The 21,956-nt window shown below is 38.1% G+C and overlaps 1 protein-coding gene and 1 long non-coding RNA gene across 2 annotated transcripts in view; both read right to left on the bottom strand.

Moving 5' to 3' along the window:
• The window catches only part of LOC102429598 (25-hydroxycholesterol 7-alpha-hydroxylase), a 152,526-nt gene that overhangs the window by 99,146 nt on the left and 31,424 nt on the right, over positions 1 to 21,956 (bottom strand). The gene's annotated exons all lie outside the window — the stretch shown is intronic.
• Positions 4,527 to 20,283, bottom strand: LOC111826417. The gene is made up of 3 exons (XR_002829750.1): positions 17,916 to 20,283; positions 9,436 to 9,498; positions 4,527 to 5,044 (listed from the first exon to the last, which is right to left on the bottom strand). It is a non-coding gene; the product is annotated as an uncharacterized LOC111826417 (long non-coding RNA).

Below are 21,956 nucleotides of genomic sequence, written 5' to 3'. Positions count from 1 at the left end.
TCTCAACTTTCCTGCATATTTTTGTTTTGTGGTTGTTTTTGTTTTTTAATGGGAAATGTATTAAAACTTCAACATTAATTTAAAATATATATTTTTTATTTATTTCAGAGAGGGAGAGAGAGATAGAAACATCATCGATTGGCTTCCTCCTGCACATACCCCACTGGTGATGAAGCCCACAACCTGGGCATGTGCCCTTGACAGGAATTGAAGCTGAGACCCTTCAGTCTGCAGGCCGGCACTCTATCCACTGAGCCAAACCTGCTAGGGCCAGAACTTCAACATTAATTTTAACTAACAAATTACAAACAACCCTGTCATTCACCAAGTTACACAACTAGCTCAAGTACAAGTTAAACATTTGTGCTGGCTGTTAAAAAATTACTCTAAGTGAATCCTGTGCTTTGCTCAGCCAAAATCACAGTGTTTCTTCACTTCTTTTTTTTTAATACCTTAGTTTCTATATTTTATTTTATATATTTTTTGGCTTTACGACATCTACCGTATTACCAATATGATACTTGAGCTTTATTATTTTTTGGACTTTTTTGTATGTTTGAAGTATTTCATAATAAAATATGCTCTGCTCTTCTCCCATCATCTGCCTCTGGCACATAATAAATGCTCTTTGTTTGTTGTTGCTCCAGTCTCTGCTCCTCTTTTCCTGTGCACACTGAGGTCATCAGCTTCTCTCTCTCCATTGTGACTTGGCTCCCTTTCCTTTGGCCTTTGGGCACAGTCAGTCCTTGGGCTCTGGACCACTCTAACCGGGGAAGAAACTTTGTTTCTGCTCTTGCCACGCATATCCTTCCAGATATGGAGCCACTTAAATTTTTTTTAAATATATTTTATTGATTTTTTACAGAGAGGAAGGGAGAGGGATAGAGAGTTAGAAACATTGATGAGAGAGAAACTCCGATCAGCTGCCTCCTGCACACTCCCCACTGGGGATGTGCCCGCAACCAAGGTACATGCCCTTGACCGGAATCGAACCCGGGACCCTTCAGTCCACAGGCCGACGTTCTATCCACTGAGCCAAACCGGTTAGGGCTAAATTTTTATTATAGATAGAATTTTCTGTTTTCGGAAGCACAAGTACAGTTAACAACTTAAGTTAAAAATCTAAATTAGAAGTATATATTTTCCTTGAAGCATATAATCTTAAATTCTTCTAAACACACATGTGTAGAATTTGGGGCCAGCTGACTTTCCTTCCAGACCCTAAGTTTCTATTTGGGAATTTTTCCATGATTTAAGTATTAGCCTATGGCAACCTATGGAGATGTTTACATCAACTCAAAGAAGAAACTTAAAAGATTTTTCTTGCTTTTACTGATGTGTGTCAACTAATCTGATAGGTTAAATACAATGTTTTCTCATGTAAAGAGTTGTTCAAACTTTGGTGTGCATTTATTAGATAAAAATGTATGCAGCTTTGCCCAATAAAATCCTTTCACATTGCAAAATAATAATACTAATAAATAATAATAATAATAATAATAATAATAATAATAATATAAGCAACAAGGTCTCAGGGAAAATTCAAATAGTTCTGTCTCATTTTAAGCAAAATCAGCATGTAAATGAGGGGTGAAGGATGACTAAAAGACTCATATTTGTAATGCACAGCAATAGAAATAGGAATGATTCCACCAAGAAACTTTGTTCATAAAAAAATTTGATTATTGTTAATTAGAAACTGTTCTTACCTAAAAAGATAACTTATGAAACTTGCATTTAATATAAACCATCTCTATTTTTTATATAACATAATGGGGCATTCATTCTTCCTTATTATCAGAAGGTTGGGTATAAAAGTTTAGAAACTATGATTAATTTCTTGTTTAATGAAATTGGCCAAAGCTTCCCACAGCTTTAAGACCACTCTGTAAATTCTGTTTTCTGAATGTGAACTTCTTTTTTTCATCTTAAGCAGCATAGCTAGCGTATAAACACAATGGAAAACTGCATTTGGGAGCTACGGCCCCTCTAGGCCACCTATGAAAATGGATGACAAGAGCAGCCAAAACCTGTCCAGGATATGCTTGCTCGACCTTATACGACCCCTCAGAGAAGTTCCCAAAACATACCCAGTGTTTAAAATATGGCTGCAAACATTAACCACAAAAATCACTGTAATTCAAACAAATTTTGTTTTCATTTAAATAAATCATATAAATGCAAAATAATTTTCAATAAAGTATTAGATGAGAAATAGCTTTTAAAATTTGCACATAAAAATATTATCTACTAAAGAAAATCTAACATGATTAAAGTGCCTTGCTTTTGCACTGAAATTGTTATGTGTCAAAAATTGAGATGGGTAGTAAGTAGCTTTTCCCTTCCTTTTACATGTGCTAACAGTTTCTGGGGATGTTCGAGATTTTCATTTTATGATGTCACCTTCTGGTGCTCTCCTAGGAAAACTGGGAAACTATATAGTAGCAAATTTAAGAATAGCAAACAGATGATGGAAAGGATGTACAGAGTATTTGGGGGGAGGGGGAAGGTAAAAATGTTCCCCCTTCTTTTTCTTTTTGCCTTAATCCTCTCATTTGGTTTAGAAACATAAGGCCCTGTTCACTTCATTTAAGCCTCACAATGACTGGAAGCCCGATCAATCTGTCTTGTGTCTTCTTAGGGTAAAACTGCAATTGAGCGGAAGCAACAGATGAACAAAGCCCACATTCAAATCTGTAGCTCATTAAAATAATGTTAAAATAGAGTAAAATCTCAATTGTAAGTGAATTGTAGCTGGTTTTTCCCCCCTGCTAAATACAATTTGATTAATAAAATCATTAGCCCTGAATCAGTGGTCTTTAAAGTAAATTTAAATAAATGTCTCATTCTTTTTAAAAATTGGAACATTTTAAAAAACATTTTGGAAACAGGTATTCAGCGAAGCACCACATGAGATAACATCATAGCAGTCATCTCATCAAGACATGAGTCACAGAGATTCTACACGGTATATGGAGGAACCATCCATGTTTAAGAGCAGTTCTGGCTCTTAAGTCCTCTGATTCCATAAGTTCACATCATAGGGAGAGTTTCTATACATAAATGTCATGTTGATTTGCTGTCACAATGTGTATCCGAATGCCCACTACGTAAAATGTGTAGAACTTCTGTGAGTTTTACGTAATCCAGAAATTCAGGAGGGGCATTTACAAGTACACATACTATCTCTGGCAATTTGTTTTCAATTTGATCCTGTGGATTCCTATCTGAACCTAATCCAGGTCAGGTTTGTGAAAGTCAGATTTTAGTTGGGAACACATTATATCCATTCTTAAGTACGTCTAATGGGTTTTTAATAAAAAGCATAATTACTGCTTAGGCAATTTGGAAATAGCTATTAAAATAAAAAGGCACATGCTCTTCAATCTCAAATTCTCACTTTGAGGAAATCTATCCCATAAAAATAAAAACATCAATACTAAATCAGATGTAATAAAAAATATTTAGTGCAAAATTTTCTCTTGGGGCAAAAACAAACAAAAACCAAAACAGAGTAGAAAAACTATGGGCCATCCATACTATGGACTATTACATATTAAGCATGTAATACTTATATAACCAGATTAAAACAATAAAGCTACTTTCATAAATAAAGAAAAGGTAGCTGAGAAGCAAGTCTAGTTGGAAACTTTCAGGTCATGGATAGCTTTGCAGGTCAATTCCTCACTTTTCCATATGTTTGCTTTTTAATTTTGGGGAAATCACTGAATTTCTCTAAGCTCCCATTTCCACACCTGTGTAAAGTGAATTAACGACGAAGTGGGCATTAAATGAAATCATGGATTTAAAGCATCTAGAAGGGTGAATGATCACAGGAGGCCCTCAACACATTGTGATTCGGAAATCCTTCCCCACACTCTCACCCTAGGGTTTAGGGCAGGGGTGGGCAACCTTTTTGTGAGTGCGTGCCAAAACCAGCAAAATTTCTGACTCAAAATTCTTCTGTGTGCCAACCCTAATTTTTTGAGAACATGTTACGCCTACTTGATATCTCTTAAGGTGTATGTATGTGAAGAACCTTGAAGAAATAATAAAATTCATTCGAGTGACAAAAACACAGTATATGATGATGAAAAATACATTTATTTTTTAATGTATACATGTACACTGATAGTCCGACAGAAAACTTTATGACTCTGTTTGATATTATCAGTGGGACTTTTGCTGCTGCATCACTGATGACAGAGATTTTACATCAGGTTTATATTTCGTGACCTTCAGAGATATGCACGAGCTACTACTTTCATCGTCAGGCTACTCCTATTACGAGACTTAACAAAATTCATCACTGAGAACAAAGATTCACAAGCGTATGTGGATGAAACCAAAACACTGGTCGGATATAGGAAGGCAGGGAGAGTTAAGGCAGAGGCATAGAAATTGCTCTTCCCCTCTCTCGTCAATCCATGTCTATGGTCTTTAAGATAACTTGTTATGTAAAATTATTTATTTATCTAAGATGCACCTACACTGAATTTATCTGAAAAATAAAAAAGTCAATATTAAGAAAAAAATTGTAAATGGAAGATTGTAAGAGAGGGTTTCGCGTGCCAGCAAAAGTTACTGGCGTGCCATGTTTGGCATGCGTGCCAGGGGTTGCCCACCCCTGGTTTAGGAAGCAGGCTTCCTTGCTGACAGGGGTATTTGAGTTCAGGCTGAAGTAGCCACTAGAAGGCTCTCAGATGTACACAAAACTGAGTTCTGGGCCTCCCACCAGACCAGAGAAAGGAAAACAGGGGGACAGGAAGTGGAACAGGGATGAAGAGTAATTCCGTAGTTATCTTGTTGGTGAAGAGAATAGGAAATATGATGACAGATCCTTTAGTTCATAATAGTGAGATAGAAGAAAGTTTCTAAATGTTCCAACTCATGGACCTGATGATCCACCTGGTGTCTCTTCTTCAGTGTGTCCCGACCTGGCTCACGGGCCCACCGAAGGCCCAGTCTTCCTTCAGCAGCAGACACTCGCCAGGTCGACCCACGGCCGCCAGGGCTGTCCTGGTGGGCGCAGGGTCAGAGATTTCTGAGTAATCACAAAGGAAGCAGACGGTGTGCTGCATGGATATCTGGTTCCCTTGTGAGGATCTGACTGACATTTTTTAATTAAACTGGCCCACTGGAGTTTAATTAAGGTGGTGTCTTCTTGAAGTGAAACCAAAAATATATATATATCCCTTTTATGGAACAAGTATGTAGAATAAAAACCTTCTTTTAGCCCTATGATCTTTAAAAGAAGAACAACAAAAAGAAAAACAACCAACAAAAGTACTCTCCATTGTTTCTCATATTCTCTAACATTTTCAGTTCTTAACTAGCAAAATTGTTGAAGATTTCAAACGAACCACAGGCCATCCCCATACTACATGTATCTGAGAAACCACAGAGACTGAATATGTACTTTGGGGATCAGAAAGGCCTCCATTTTAATGCAATTTCATAGAACTCAGCTTAGAAAATGAGTATTGACTAATCATCCTGAAATAATACAGTTCCATCAAATACGTTGAATCTCTCTGGGAAACTCACAGTGTAAAAAAAGGAAATAATCAAAACAACTTTCTGTTTTGGAAAGAGCACTGAACTTTAATCTGAGAAACTATACAGATTTGAAATATCCTTATTGAATTTTTATATACATTTTTCATATTACTCTTTTTTAAAATATACTTTTATTGATTTCAGAGAGGACGGGAGAGGGAGAGATAAAAACATCAATGATGAGAGTGAATCATTGATCAGCTGCCCCCTACTGGGGATCAAGCCCCCAACCCTGGCATATGCCCTTGACCATAATCGAACAGGGGACCCTTCAGTCCACTGAGCCAAACCAGCTAGGGTTCACATTACTCTTAAGTAACTTAGGATATCTGCATAGCAGACAATGTTGAACCCCCCTGCTCCCAGTTCCTTTTTACCATTCCTGGACGCACACCATGCCCTGAAATTGTAATCTGGTGTCCTCAATGGCCAGGCCCTTCAGAGGGTGACTCTCAGCCTACTGGGGCCACTTTGCGGCAGGTACAGAAAGTGGGAAGGTCCTGAGGGTCTATGACCTTCCCTACACCCTGTGGCTGCCAACCAGTCATGGGATGAGGGAGTATGAACCTTCAACACATATAAATGTAACTCTGAAGTTCTTCTGCAGGATTAGGTTGAAGCCCACCCTCTTGGAGATTCTGCCTGAAATCGCCCACCCCCCTGACTTCCTCGCCTACCTCCTTTCCCTGTCTTGCTTTCCTGATTCCCTTAAAGTTTCCTGTGGGAGGTCCTGCACAGGAGTGTCTCTTCCAAGGACCCTGATCTAAGACAGTTTGATATTATAAATTCTCTTGTAATTTATTTTACTTAATTTGAGCCTAAATTGTCATGCCTCTGATTTAAACACTATGTGTAATAATACACCATTTCTCTTTGCTGACTGGATTTCCTAATGACATAATTCTGAGCATTCACTGTCTCCTTGTTATTGTTCTGCACAAATCATTTTCTGTTCACTTGAGATCTTTTAATGTATATATAACCAATGAACCAATTTCATAATAATTCTCATGAATCAGGTCTTCACACAATATATACATTGACCATCCTAGCAAATGACACAGAGGACCTGAATCCTTGAAAAGAATAATTATCAGGAAGATTCCAACATCAAAGTGACCAACTCGGTACCACTACTTCATTCTTCTAAACTGACAAGGACTATAGGGAACAGCTGACCAAGTAAGTGTTAGTCTTTGGGCAAAGATTATACTGATATACTTGCTAACAGAGTCCAGGAAAATCAGTCCAGAAAGACTAAGAAAAACAATCTAAAGTCCTTTTAGATTGAAAGGCTTAAAACCAATACTCAAGGTTCACAGCCAGGGCAAATTACTTTGCCAACTCTAAGGCAGAGTTCCAAAGATATCTTCCATTTGTGAACATAGGAAATTTAGCAAAAAGGTAATGCTTTAATCACACCTGGATTCCAACCCTTGAAGAAGCATGTTAATTTGAAGTGTATCTGAATATTTAACCAAAGAATGGAGCAAGAACATTTAAATTATCCTCTTTCATTATCATCATCATCTCTTCATCCTTTCATTTGCCACCACAATGGAGAAGTTATGCTTGCCACTCATGTGGACAATAGGGTCATAAGTCTTGGGTTTAGCATGCAGTACCTGCTGTGGTACATATTCTTCTGTTAATGAGCATGCATAACTCTTTATCCTCAAGGGACTGTCTCTGCACATAAAAGGACACATAACTTTTATAACGCCAGAAAGAAGTAAATACAGCTCATTGAGTTTTCTATGGGAGGATTTGGAGAGAATAATTATTCTGAATTGTCAGTATCTTCAGGCAGTGGGCTGGTGCCTTCTCTAAACGAGGGACGTGTTTACGTTTTTATACCGTACAACCAAGTTAGCAAGTATGTTCTGACTAAATCTATATATATAAAAGCCTAAGCAACCGGCCGACCGTTCCACCATCTGACCGGTAGCTATGATGTGCACTGACCACCAGGGGGTAGATGCTCAACGCAGGAGCTGCTGAGCTACCGTGACTTGGCAGCTGCGGTTCTCGGTGACACACCCGGAACCAGAGAGGAGGGAGCCCGATTCTGGGGTGTGTCACCCGAGAACTGCCCTCTCGCAATCCGGGACCCCTCGGGGGATGTTGGAGAGCCGGTTTCAGCCGGATCCCTGGAGGCTAGGCCGAGGGACCCCACCAGTGCATGAATCCGTGCACCAGGCCTCTAGTATAATATAAAAGTAACATTTATTCCCTTGGTGCTTTCAGTCACCAGAGGACAAGTCTCAGGCCATTGGAGCCTCTTGGTCCCATGCAGACAGCAGGAAGTGCTTGGGTCTTACAAAGATCCTTACCCACATGGTGCTGGCCCCTTGCCTCAGCTGGGAAAAAGTCTAAGATGTAATTTACATTAACAACATTAATGAAAAACTTAATAAAAGACTTTTCTTCTTCTGTATGTTTTCAAAATGTGTTATTATATTTGTTGAGAAGAAGAAAAGCATATGTTCTCTCAATAGATATGAAGTGCTCTGCAAAGAAGCTGACACATGTCAAATATTCAGTAAATGTTAGATGCTATTATTATAATTATTACTATCATTAAGAAAGTGTCCAGGGAATTATCACAATTCTAAAAAATCCAGAAAACAATTGAAATTCAATTTCAAAGTGTTTAGGGAATTTTTGCTATTTCCTAAGAGATGAAATGTCACAAAAGGAATTCTAGCTCAATAACAATCTGAGACAAGGAAAGAAAGCTTCACAACTAAATCAAAGACAAGGAGAAAGATAAAGCAATTTAAAGATATATGCTCAGGTTATTTGGTATATCAAAGCAAAGTAAAAATCTTAACCCAGGACTTCCGGTGCTAAGTACTTCATTACTTGACCAGAATACTTATACATCCCCCCACTCACACACACATATAGGCAGTCCTCACTATTCACAGTGGTACAGAACCACAAAAGTAACTATAAAAGCTGACACTGTGCAAAATGATCTTAATAATCTATAGGAAAAACAGTCTGATCAGACATAGCAAGCATAAAAACCAGATTCCAGTATGACACTAACTGTGGAATTAAAGATAGGGAATTTAAAATAACTATGAGGACTCTATTAATGGCACCCCAAACAGTCATCAGCCCCTCACCCAGGCTTGCCAGGCACCCAAGCGGGACCCCCACCCTGATCCGGGACACCCTTCAGGGCAAACCAGCCAGTCCCCATCCATGCACCAGGCCTCTATCCTATATAGTAAAAGGGTAATATGCAAACTGACCCTAACAGCAGAACAACTGGGAATGACTGGTCACTATGACACACACTGACCACCAGGGGGCAGACGCTCAATGCAGGAGCTGCTCTATGGTGGTCAGGGCGCTCCCACATGGGGGAGCTCTGCTCAGCCACAAGCCAGGCTGATGGCTGCCAGTACAGTGGTGGTGGCGGGAGCCTCTCCTGCCTCCTCAGCAGCGCTAAGGATGTCTGACTGCAGCTTAGGTCTGCTCCCTGCTGGCAAGTGGACATCCCCCGAGGGCTGCCGGGCTGCCAGAGGGATGTCTGATTGCCAGCTTAGGCCCAATCCCCCCCAGGGAGCAGACCTAAGCCAGCAGGTGGTCATCCCCTGAGGGGTCCCAGACTGCGAGAGGGCACAGGCCGGGCTGAGGGACCCCCCCCCCCCAGGTGCACAAATTTTTGTGCACCAGGCCTCTAGTTTAAAATAACTGTGATGACTCTATTAATGGCTCTGATGGAAAAACTACACAGCATGGAAGAACAGATCCATAATGTAGACAGAGAGATGAAAACTCTAAGAATCAAAAGTAAATACTAGAAATTAAAAAACCAACAAACAGTGTAACAGAAACATAGAATGCCTTTGATGGGCTCACCTATAGACTGGACAGAGCAAAGGAGTCAGTGAGCTTAAACGTAGTTCAATGGAACTTACCAAACTGAAATAAAGCAAAAGAAAAGAATGAAAAAACAAGGCCAACGCATTAAAAAACTGTGAAATAATTTCAAAATATGTAACATACGTATAATTGGCATACCAGAGGAAAAGAGGGAACAAAACAGAGAAATATTTGATGTAAGAATGATGAAGAATTTTCACAATTAATGATAAACACCAAACTACATAAGCAGGAACCTCAAAGAACATCAAGCAGTTATCCTGTGAATCTACAACTAGGCATATCATATTCAAACAAGAATCAGAAATAGTTTTGTGTTTAATCTAGGGTCTAATCTTGGGAAGGCAAAATCAAGAGTTGTTAGGGGAAATTTGGTCACTTGATTAAGAGGGGATCATAATTGCCTGGGAAGAATGGTGTTAACACGGCTACTTATTTATCAGAGTGGCAAAATGTTATTTTTAAATACACAGAGAATTTTACTTTCCTACTTCCTAATATTATATTCCTTACTGTAATCATGGACCAGAGACAGTTGATACTGTCAGCTAGCAGATGGTTTCCGCTTTCTTCTTATGTGAGCCCGAAGGCTCTGCTATAAACTACAGGCTGAAGATTGTGCCATTAACACAGCCTCAGAACAGTGATGGAAAGTACCAGATACTTTTTAACTATTGACATTTCAATTATTGGAATATGGATTCAAGCTTCCGAGCTGATATCGCCTGGATGACTGGCACAATGTACTGGGTCGAATTGTTGGAACTCTTTTTTGAGTCCCGAAGCAGATCATTTTAAGAAAAGCCAACTGCTGACCCATGATCAAGGAGATAAAGAGTCCATAGGAATGGATGAAGGAGATCCAACTTCGGCTACTTGTTTTGCAATATTGTCGGTATTCCTTTAATGTTCTATTTGCTGGTGTGTGCAAGGTGTAGCCTTTCTCATTCCTTGATCTATCTCCAACCTTTAATAGGCATTTTTTCCCAACTTAAAGTAAGCATTCTTTACATGTTTAAAAATAAAAAGCAAGTCTATAAGGTTTCTGAATGTATGAAGATATGAGGTGATGACATGGTGGAAGAGGGTGAAAGAAAATGCATCATTATGTCCATAGTTTGCTTTTCCCCCCCATAAATAGTGACCTTCCCCAAGTATATATGAGCAAATATCAAGTCAATTGTTTTATTGTTTTATTGACTTCAACTTCTAGCCACTCCCTGAATCATATAGTTCAGTCAAATAAAAAAGAAAAAAAATCCACAGGGTAAATGATATGGCCTTTGAATAATAATACATGTTTCATTTTATTAGCTTGGAGCAGTCAATTGTTTCTTTCTATACAAGGAAGTTGAACTTCCCTATGAGCACATATACAATATTTTATCTGTAACACCTTTTTCTTATAAACTTAAACTCTTTCAGTTAGCATCTCCTGGAGAAATTTAATTTGTCTTGTTGATTTACATATTTGGAGAATTGATACAGGTGGATTTTTCCCCAATAAATTCAAAGTGAGATAGTCAATATGTAATATTAACCTCTATTAATAAAATTCTTAGGTAATAGACCATTTTTGTTAACTAACTTTTCTATTAATGAGGGTTAAATTTTTAGAGAGTTTTTATAGTTCTACATTTTATTGTTGTAATTCTTTCTAAATGGCATTGATTGACTTTCCTTACTTGAGAAAGAGGGCAGCATGGTGGTTAAGAAAAAGGCTTTGGAGACTCACAGACATGAGTTCAAAAATCAAGTTCCCCAGTATTCAGTTGTAGGGCCCATGGCAAATCTGAACCTTTTTAAGCCTCTATCTACTTCCTTGCCTGTACTAAAATACAAACACCCTACCTGCAGGTTTGGTTTCTTCTGAAGTCTCTCTCCTTGGGTTTCAGATAGCCACCTCTCACCATGTCCTCACTGGTCTTTGCTCTGTGCACATGCATCCCTTTGTATGCCCAAATTCCTTTTCATATGAGGTTAAGCACACAGATTGGATTAGGGCCCACCCATATGACCTCACTGAACCTTAATTACCTCTTTAAAGGCTCTATCTCCAAATATAATCACATTCAGAGATGCTGGGTGTTAGAGCCTCAACATATGGATTTTGGGGGACACAATTCAGCCCATAACACACTAATATAATTTTTATGTTATTAGTTTGGAGTAGTAAATTGTTTCCATATTAAAAAACTGAACAACCCCATAGACACATAGAAAAATCCAATAATAAGTAACTATTGTTAAGTACAATGTTGTGAACATTATGTCATTACTAGTGGCCTGGTGTGCAAATTGGTGCACATTGAAAGGAAATTAATTAGAAGAAATATTTTAATATCGCTATTTGCCCTTTCTCTATAATAGAAGTGTCAACCAAATTCATGATCAACAATGACAGATAGAAACACACGTGTGCGGTTGGTTGGCGCCAGTGAGAGCTTTATTTTATAGATATAGAATAAACTTGCTTAATTAGACCTGCTTTCTGCTTTAGCTAAAATTTTTCCAGCCCAATGAAGCACCCCAACTTCTTCAGGTAATTTTCAGCAACACAGCAATAAATATCAACACGAAGCAGATTATTATTATAGATCATGCCAGGAGAACAAAAGGTAAAATGTTTAACTGCAGCAGTGTTTTACTATATTCTGCACAGTGAGAAAACCCAAAGTCATTTTCAAGGTCCACCATTTCTTACTTCTTTTCAGTCGGGTCGAGTTTCTAAGCTTTCTAAATCTCCATTTTCTGGCTAATGAAAAGAAAATAGGATTCCACCGAGTCTCCTATCTACCTACTCCAGGACTTCTGTGAGGTTCAAATGAGATAAAGCATGGGAAAATGCTTCACAGACATTTGGTTACAGTGTAAAGTGTTTCTACCTGGCTATAAAGCAATTTTAGGTGTAGTAACGTCATGACTAAAACAAGGTGTATGCATGTGTTATAACTGGCTGATCATACAAATAATTATTAAATATAAACACATATGCTTTTGTCGATTTGTTGGAGAGATTCGTTCCTGAGCTGAAGAAATTTCAAGGAGGCTAGTCGCTACGGAGAAGAAGCCAGGCATTGCTATGTGATGTCATTACCCAGATGGTTGGACACTTAGCATATTAGCCTTTTATATATATAGATTCTCTAGTGGCTGACTTGTCATTATGGCACTTCAGGTCATCATTCAGAATATCACTTACCACCACTATAGATATTTTTATAGATAGGCATGGGGAATTTGGCCAAATATTTACTTATATTGGGAATAAAATGTGGAAATTGCTTTTGGAATAAAACCTGTATATTGGTTTTTTTCTTTTTTATTGTAATTGGTCTCATTCTCCTAAAAGCATAAGGAAAATCAACTAAGTGTCAGAATAATGAAGTATTGTCTATGTCTCTTAATTGTATACATAAAACAGTTAAGAATTCGAACCAATGGAGTTTATTTTCAGGTATTTCATAGCCATTCCATCCAGATATACAATTCAAGTAAAAATCAGATTTCATTAAAAAATATGTTAGTATTTTTCTTTCACATAATAATAGGCCTGCCAATCTAGTGATGAATTGAATTTGCCATGATCAAATGTTTCATAGGCTCTACCCTGTGTCAATCTCGCAGTGGCACCAAAACAACTGAATAAATTCAGGAGAAACAGAGTAGGTTACTAATTAAAGTGCTGCTCAGAAAGAATTATTTAAGCAATGAAATCTGTGGATAACTTAGATATTTTCTTTTATTTTCATATTCAAGTCTTATCATGGTCCCTATATATGAACAATGAAGGTTGGTTGGCATATTGGGTATTGAGCCTTCTTTTAACCATAATCCACAAACCTATGAATTGTCTTAACTTTATCCTGTTATTTCTGGTTTTCACTGCAATATAACGCAAAATCGAATCCACAACCAAATAGCCGTTTGAGAGAATTGTCACTACTCTATACGGAACAACAGAGACATTTTGAAAGTCGATAAACTATAGATGTGTATCTTCTTTAATAAGTAACCAGGTTTAACCACATTTTTATTAGGACTCTGTAGTACAATGACAGTAAGTTTAGGTGTAGTAATGTCATGACTAAAACAAGGTGTATGCATGTGTTATAACTGGCTGATCATACAAATAATTATTAAATATAAACACATATGCTTTTGTCGATTTGTTGGAGAGATTCGTTAATTGCTTAATGAAAGATGTCTTTCGGATACTAATTCCTTCATTTAGTTCAACAGATTAAATTTTATATGAGAAGATATTAGCATGCATGCAATGAAGTGACAAGGACAACCAAAAAGCTTAAATGTTAATGGGTAAAAGATAGCGTTTAGGTTATATTAAAAGCTAAACAGTATAATTTTCATTTTGTGTGCTTCCATTTGCTCTCTTTCCTTAGACAAACATGTCTGTTTTAATATTCATGCAAATATTGCAATATCAAGATTGTTTCTACATTTCTCTGAATTGTAAATAAATTATGAAACTTTAAACACTGTATGAAAATTCCACATAAGGCAACATTGTGCATTTTCTAATTTGCAGAACTAGTCAGGACTTGACATTTGCAACCAAAGCAAACCACTTTTGCACTATATAGTTTTAAGTCATTATCTAATTTTATGGAGATTCTGGATTTCTAGTTGGCAGAGGCTTTAGTATAAAAAGAGCTTCACCACCATAGAGTTAATGTTGACAATTTTTTTTTTGCAAGAGAAAATTACCACTAATGCCAACAGACTTGTCTTCATTCCCTCCAGTCCCCTTAAACTGCAGCTCAATCTGGTATAATCTTTTTTCCTCCCCCAGTAGGGTGCAGAGAGCCCTCTAGCTTCCACGCCTGTTTCCTACTGAGGTACATATTGGCCAGCATACAGCTGCTCAGAACAACTATTTGCATCTACAATGGGGTCATCCCACCACGTTCTTTTCAGATCAATATGATTGGTACAAACAATAGTTTGATTTTGATTACTCTATAGTACGCTTGGGTAGAGCCTGTGAATGCAAGTGAATTGCTTAGAAACAATGGGCTGGTTCATCATCCAAAGCGTCCCTTTTCAAACAGCTGCCTCCGCCACACTCACCCTGACAACGTCCAGAAAAACAGATGGTTTCAGCATTCATGGCCAGTTTAGTGAAAGCCCCTGAGTCAACCATTCAACGCATATTTTTAATCTACTTGATAGTAAGGAGTATTTCTCTCCACTAAACTTTTCAAATATATCTAAATTCTCTTCCTACATCTAAGTTGACTTAAAAAGAAAAAAGGAGATATTTAGAAGGTGAGAATAAAATCCCTTTTTTAAGTCAGTCTAGCTAAGGTCTTTTGTTAACACTTCAGTGTAGACCCTCATGTATGTTATGTGTTGTAATCCTGCAACACAAAAAGGTGGATTAATAATGCAGCTAAGATCCCCCCGTGTTGATTTCCCTAGCTTCTGTTGTCTATTTAAAGGCAGGCCTTTCAGGTTACTTTAAAAGCATGCATTTTCTTCCCTGACTTTGTTTTACCACAGAAAAATCAGTTCTGAGAATTACATAGGGAATCACACAAGAGACACTGTCCTTCTTGTGTGTTATCATCACTCATTTATAGAATATATTAAAATATATTTTGTATTCAGTTGGTTGTAAAGGCTCTGAAGACTCAAGTATTGATCCTAAATGCATTTTTATTTTGGTGCTTTAAAAAAAACAATAACTAAATTTTATGTGCGAGCTAACATTGCTATACTATTTTACTTTTGCATTTTTATAGTAAGCATCAAGAGAAAAAAAATGTGTACCCATGAACCAGGAGAAATGTTTCAATTTCAGAAACAAATGATTAGAAACAGAAGAGTAAACAATTTAAAATTATTATTTTTCATTATTTAAGATATAAAATTTTGGAACAGATACCCAACCCAATACTACATATTCTCTCAATTCCATTTGTTTATAGCATTATTCTCTAAGGACACAAAAGAGATTAAAAGGACATTTTGACATACTCTTGCTATCAACTGCCTTTTGAGGAATGTTTATACCCCAATCTACATTTACAAATCTATAATCTTGTATATACCCTCATTTTAGGAAAGACATTTTCCCTAAAATTTGAGTACAAAAAGTGATTCTGTTGTTATCACTGACTTTATTAGAAATTAGTAAAAAGTATTCATTTATTAAACTCATTTTACTGATCTGTAAAAGGACAATAACAATGTTATCTTTATCATTGAGTTATTAACTGGATGAAATTAGTGCTTATAAAAGCACCTAACACGGTACCTGGCTTATGATTATTATCATTATCACCATTAGAGAAATATAAAAGAAAATATACAGCAGAAAAAAACTAAATAAGTCACCCAATGGGCAAAGCTAAACATTTGAAAGGGAGAAAATTAAGGCCCGGGCCTGGCCCGTGACCCTCTGCGCTTGGCTCCTCACCACTTCAGGACCTGTGCTGGCCCCTTCTCACCAAACTCCTCTTCTGGGGACTCCGAGATGCTCCTCAGGCCTCACGAGTACAGACGATGTTGAGGTGGTTCTCACCTCCACCTGCTTGACTCCTTGATGCTGCCTAGTAAACATCTGCACTCCCTGAACCCACAAGTCATCCACCCATTCAGTAGCCTTTGCCCAGGACCAAAGCGTCTGCTGAGGGGCTATGACACCGGGTGAGCACTGAGATGGGAGGTGGAGTTTCTCCACTCAGTGCACGTATGTCCTCGCATGTCTCCCACCTGTAAGTACAAACCAACCGAAACTTCCCTTTCCTCTGAGTCACACTTCAGTTATTGCCCAACTATATGTCTGCTTCCCTTTCCTTCTAAGAATGGCCTATGCTTGCTGCCCTCCTTCCTCACCTCCATTCCCACCCCAGGCTTCCGCATTGAATGCTCCACTAAAACTATAATAATTATCGGGTTGATTGGCAAGGATCCCCTAATTGCCCAATCCCGTGAACACTTCTCAGTCCCGCTGATATTCTACTTTGCTGCAGAATCAGGACACAAGAGGGATTAAGAGGAGATTTGACATACTCTTATCAACTGCCTTTTGTGGAATGTACTTAACCCTAATCTGCTGACCACCATTCATTTAACCTGTTCATTTACCTGCCCCTGTGCTGGGTTCTGGGGATACAAAGAAGCATTTATGGAATTGTCTGCTTCTGGACAACCCTCCCACATTCTCTCCTATCTTTGCTCCCATCTTTTCAATCACTCTCACAGATTTACCTTCCTTATCACTTAGTAAAGTGTCAGTGTTCCTCAGGGTTCTATTGTCTATGTCTGTTCTTGGTTTACTAATCTTCATTATCAGTTCATTCAACAAAACCCTTACTAAGCACCTCCTATATCTGAATTTTATCCATGCCTATGACTTCAGTTAAATACAAACTCCAAAATGACATCCTACATTCATTTAAAAAATACCATTAAGCACTTACTCTGTGCTAGGCTCATTCATTGATTGCTGACTAAACTAGTCTTCAGTTTAGTGTAGTCTAGGAGAAAGATAACTACACAGGCAATTACAATATCTAATGATGCACAGAGATGTGCACAGAGAAGGTTAACCTAATTTGCGCTGAGGGTTTAGACTTAAAAATATATGGCTCTTGCCGGTTTGGCTTAGTGGATAGAGTGTACACCTTTGGACTGAAGAGTCCCAGGTTTGATTCTGGTCAAAGGCACATGTCCGGGTTGCGGTCTCAATCCCCAGTAGGGGGGCATGCAGGAGGCAGCCAATCAATGATTCTCTCTCATTATTGATGTTTCTATCTCTCCCTCTCACTTCCTCTCTGAAATCAATAAAAACATTTTTTTAAAGTATAACAAGGAGAGAGAGATCATCAAATTTCTGTTTTAGAAAGATCACTTTGACTATAATGAATTCAAAGAGGGCAGGGAGATGAGTTAGGAGGTGCTATAGTAATCCAGGTAAACTATGAGGAAAAACTGGATTAAGGTAGAGGCAGTGGGAACAAAAAAAAAGTTAGACAGACTTTAGAGAAATTTATTGAATAGATTTGTAATGCTTATTAATTAAAGCTGGATATGTAAGACACTCCTGGAAACAGGAGAAAAAACATGGGATCATGTATGTTCAGGTGGCTATGTTTCTATGGCTCAAAAGAATATCACCTGTAATAGATTGTACAATGGCAATTCCTAATTGCCCGAGTATGAGTCTGTCTCCTGCACCAGACTGTGGTTTTCAGTGTTTTTCTACATCCATACTATCCATATATCCAATCAAGTTCCATCATAATATTTCTTATTCGAAGCAGTGTGGGCGGAAGGGGGAGGAGAAGAGGGAGGAAGTTCAGAATCTCTAGGGGAATATACAGTAGGAGAATTGAAAATCCTCTCTACATAGGAAGTTTCCTGACAGGAGAAGAGGTATCGGTTCAAACACTGTTTAACTAAGACTTAGCACAATATTTAGAATAAACCTGGGTATTCAGTGTTTCTTGAATAAATGAGTATAGATGAATAAAGAATGTGAAAACGCTCCTTTTAGCCATGCAGTCAGTCTGTAGAATACTCCAGAAAAAGAGAAGAGAGCCAGCTCTTCCCTCAGTCTGACCTTCTGAATTTCCCTGTTATTGCTCTTGTATTTGGGGGCCTGGGGTGGGTAGACATGAAAGACAATATGGGAATGAAAATAAGAGCAACGTTTCAGGGCCAGAGAGTCCTGGAGTTTCAGGGCCAACGGACCCTCCACCTTTATCTCACTTGCTCTCACTCAACAGAACTGAGATCTAAAAATGTGAAGTCAGGCATGGCAGCACAACATGATCTAGATCTAAAGTTCTTCTTCTCTCTAAAACTTGACGATCAAAGTTTTCTCAAGGTTTAAAACATCTAGATGTTGAAAACAATCCAAACGTAGGGGCATGTTTGAAGTCAAAGGCATAAATGTAAGCACCTTTGCTTCCTAGGGAAAAAATAAGTAGGGGAAAAATATATCGATTCCATCTGATGATTTGGTTTTATTTGTATGTTTCCCAACTTGTTCCAAGTACATTAGTAGCCTTAAGCAACTTTTTGTATATGAGACATTGTTCTTCATCTATCTGAAAACAAATGAGTCTCCAAATCTGAGTGTGTTGCTGTAAGGGGGAACAAAGCTGGTCTGGAGCATGATCACAGGGAAATGTGAACTATCCCAAGGAGGGACAATTGATAACACTGAGTTGGACTTGCTTCCCCCACTGCCCTGGGTTTGCATCCACTTCCCAGAGCCAACCCTAATTCCTGTCTTTAGTTCCCTTCCCGGCCCACCAATTTCTCTGCGACAAACATTATTTATATATCATGGTGCCTGGCCTCTCTCTAGGCACCACGACTGCCGTTTAAACATCTCTGATGAGACTTGTGCACCTGAACAGGTGCCTCGTGCCTCTTGCCTCTCCCTTTCTGACATAGCAGGGTATCATCCTCAGGCCAATGCCAGATCTTGTTGAATGTTACATCCCATTGACTTCCCACTGGAGAAACTTCTCCCTCTCCAGTTCCATCCCTGTTGGGTCTCTGTAATGTGGGCCCCTTAGTTGCTTCTTGTTACCATAGTAATTCTTTTCTTAAGATACAAACTGTTTTACATTTTTAAAATAATGTGTTTTCCCTTAAAAAATTTATAAAATAGAGATGAGGAAATGAAGAAAATAAATGTGACCTGTCATCTTCTCTCTCAAAAGTAACCACTGTTGGTATTTTGATACATCTTTATAAGCCCACACAATTCACATGGACATATATAGAGTTTTACTTGAAAATGACATCACACAGCACCCAAAACCAGCTCTTTTACCTGATAATATGGTATAAACATTTTTCATGTCAATAAATAGCCCTATACAACATATTTTAATGAATGAATATCATTCCCTTATAGGGATATACTATAATCTATGTTACCCACTCTTTGCTACTGGTTGTTATTTAGAGCATTTATTTTTCACGGATTATAGTAAATGCTGCCATATATAGTATGTACATATAGACACGCAATAGTCATATATTAATAACTCTTCAAGCATCTCTATTATTATTTCCTGAGAATAAATTGCCAGAATTGAAATTGCTTAATCAACTGACATGCACATTTTTAGGGCTTTCGATGCATATGGGAAAATTGCTCTCCAGAAAAACTGAGAGTGTTCATTGCCACCCAAATCCTTTTCTGAATACCCTTTCTTTTTTGCTCACAAACTAGGCCATCCTAACTACTTACCACTAACTACTTAAGAACAGATTTTATGTGATACCTGCCTTCCCAGCCTGTGAACCTGGTCAAGTCTCTTAACCTCGCTGATCTCTTAACCTCTCTGACAGTTTGTGAACATGACACCACATGGGCACAGTAAATTCACAATAAAAGTTTTTCTTCCTTCCACGTGTGACATATCAGCCAATGTGTAAATTGTTTCGCCACTCTGTTTTGTTATTTATCTTTTCAGGCATATGCCCATTCTAAAACACACACACACACACAAAAACAGCATGATGATCTGCTTTCCAGGGATGTATTGTTATGAAAAGCCAGGCCGCCTATAGGATTAGAAAGCAATATCACTCACTGCCAGCAGATGCCACTACCTGATCCATGATGTATAAGCAGAAAAAAAATCTTTAAGTATGAGATTCCAGGACCTGTAAGCAAACCAGTGCACTAGCTAGATCATAGACGGTGCCCAGCTGAGGTTACAGAACAACTATGTGAACAAAGTTTACTTACAAGCAGAGCTACATACCTTGCCATATATTTTCATAATTAAATACCATGTCCAATTTTCTGTTAAACTAAATCATATATGTGTGTGTGTGCATGTGTGTGTGTATGTCTCTCTCTCTCTCTCTCTCTCTCTCTCTCTCTCTCTCTCTATATATATATATATATATATATATATAAATTCAAAATAAACTCTAAAGTTCCCTCAAGGGGGTTATATTAATTATGAGCTGTACCCCAATGTATCTCCGCTACCCACAGAGTTCTAACGACTTTAAAATATGCTGGTAATGAGGAAAGACATATGGGATATTATGTAGAGTTGAGGTAGGTGGTAAGAGATACAGAATGGGACTCAAGGAGAGAATATTTTTCCCTAATGTTCTCTGTATGAAATTATACACTATAGTATTTGAAGGAAAACTGAAACATCTTATATCTTTTTCTATATATATGATATACCATATATATATGCTTGAACCTTGACCATATATATAGGATGGGGCAAAAGCAGGCTTGCAGTTGTTTGTATGGAAAATAATATAATCCTATATAATAAGGAGATAATATGCAAATTGACCATCACATCCTTGCACAAGATGGCCACACCCATGTGGTCACAAGATGGCCACCACAAGATGGCCGGCAGGGGAGGGCAGTTGGTGGGGACCAGGCCTGCAGGGGAGGGCAGTTAGGGGCAATCAGGCTGGCAGGGGAGCAGTTAGGCGTCAATCAGGCAGGCAGGCAGGCGAGTGGTTGGGAGCTAGCAGTCCCAGATTGTGAGAGGAATGTCTGACTGCCGGTTTAGTTGGGCCACAGAGATCGGGCCTAAACCAGCAGTTGGACACCCCCCGAGGGGTCCCAGATTGGAGAGGGTGCAGGCTGGGCTGAGGGATACCCCCACACACACACCAGTGCATGAATTTCACGCACCGGGCCTCTAGTAATTAATAAATAATAATACAAGAATGATCTGTTTCATGTACTCACAACTATAAACCTACTTTTGTCCCATCCTACATATACATATATATAATTTTTCTTGCAACATATGAAGAAAGTAAAATCTGAGAAATTTGTACACTTACATGGTACCCATCAATGTCTTCTTACAAATACTTTGGTCTAGGTTTTCTAGTCAGGAATTATAAAAGCTTTGGTAAATTCACTATACATAAACTCCTTCTATTACATGTAAAGGAATGAGATGAAATTTGAGAGGACCTACAGATAGCACACACGATTAACAACCTGGATTAACAATCTGGAAAAGTTAACAGCCTGTACAAAAAGCAGAGGTCAAATGTAAATTACTAAGGTCTTCCAGTGTTTGAAATGTTATTTTTCATGGAAGATTCAAAGAGAAGACTTCTGTTTAGAATGTACCAGAATTCAATGGTTCTCTTTAAACAGTTAACACTCTTTTAAAATTAAGATGAACTCAGATTTGAATAGACTGACAGGAGTTTCTCATAAAAAAGATTATACTGATTTTGAAAAACAATGCCAAATGCCCACTCTCAAGGGCTGTTTTTTATTTTAATTTGCTGAGCCTACAAAATAATTGTTTTGTTGAACTCTGAAGCACTATGCTAATATTTAGCATTGCATCAGCTCCCATTGCTCTGCAAATAATCTTTGTATTGCAAACAATCCTTGCTCTCCATATTAAGTATGCATGCATATAATTTCTTTGAACCCAAACATGTATCTTTGTTACACCAAAGCAACCCATTGCCAGCAAAGAATGAATCAGACC

The sequence above is a fragment of the Myotis lucifugus genome, unplaced genomic scaffold (assembly GCF_000147115.1).
Source record: "Myotis lucifugus unplaced genomic scaffold, Myoluc2.0 scaffold_77, whole genome shotgun sequence".
Classification (NCBI taxonomy): Eukaryota; Metazoa; Chordata; class Mammalia; order Chiroptera; family Vespertilionidae; genus Myotis; species Myotis lucifugus.
Note: the sequence above shows the minus strand (reverse complement) of the source record. Positions and strands in the feature narration are given on the sequence as shown.